This window comes from Solanum stenotomum, chromosome 7, assembly GCF_019186545.1.
Source record: "Solanum stenotomum isolate F172 chromosome 7, ASM1918654v1, whole genome shotgun sequence".
NCBI lineage: Eukaryota > Viridiplantae > Streptophyta > Magnoliopsida > Solanales > Solanaceae > Solanum > Solanum stenotomum.
This window is the reverse complement of record NC_064288.1, coordinates 3722616-3723805: the sequence shown is the minus strand read 5'-3', so window position 1 is coordinate 3723805 and position 1190 is coordinate 3722616.

Below are 1190 nucleotides of genomic sequence, written 5' to 3'. Positions count from 1 at the left end.
TCACCCTCACTCTCCTTATCCGACTTGCCATTCTCATCACCCTCACTCTCCTTATCCGACTTGTCATTCTCATCACCCTCACTCTCCTTAGCAGACTTATCATTCTCATCACCCTCTTAACCAGATCCATCACAGCTGGTCGGACATGGAGGAAGAATATTTTCTGATTCAAAAAGAAAAGTTAGTTGGGCCTGAAGCGCTGCATACCTCTTGGAAATAATTATGCTCGGTAGATCTACTACTTTCACCGACAACAAAGTTGTTAAACATAGTGTCACTTTCAACCTCACCATGACTAGTCCAAATTGTAACCTAATCAATCTTGAAGTTAAAAAATCATCAAGTGTCTTTGCATGGTTTATAAATCTAGTGACACTTTCTGTGAATTCTGGAATCATACCCGCTTGACCAGAATTGTTTCTATTATACATCCAACTACAATCAGGATCCATCTACACAAACCATAATGATAATTTTAATTCCAACAGCTAAATAACATTTGAACTTATTTAAACAACTTAACAACTTTCTAAGTCTAACTAGTTTTGACATATTTATTTTAACTTATTGAAACAACTTTTTAACTTTAATTAGTTTAGTTTTGACTTAATTCCAACAACTAAATCCACCGACTAAACGACATTATTTATTTTAACTTATTTAAACAACTTAACAACTTTAACTAGTTTAGTTTTGACTAAATTCCAACAACTAAATCCACCAACGAAACGACATTATTTATTTTAACTTATTTAAACAACTTAACAACTTTAACTAGTTTAGTTTTGACTTAATTCCAACAACTAAATCCACCAACTAAACCACAATGTTTATTTTAACTTATTTAAACAACTTTTTAACTTTAACTAGTTTAGTTTTGACTTAATTCCAACAACTAAATCCACCAACTAAACCACAATGTTTATTTTAACTTATTTAAACAACTTTTTAACTTTAACTAGTTTAGTTTTGACTTAATTCCAACAACTAAATCCACCAACTAAACCACAATGTTTATTTTAACTTATTTAAACAACTTTTTAACTTTAACTAGTTTAGTTTTGACTTAATTCCAACAACTAAATCCACCAACTAAACCACAATGTTTATTTTAACTTATTTAAACAACTTTTTAACTTTAACTAGTTTAGTTTTGACTTAATTCCAACAACTAAATCCACCAACTAAAC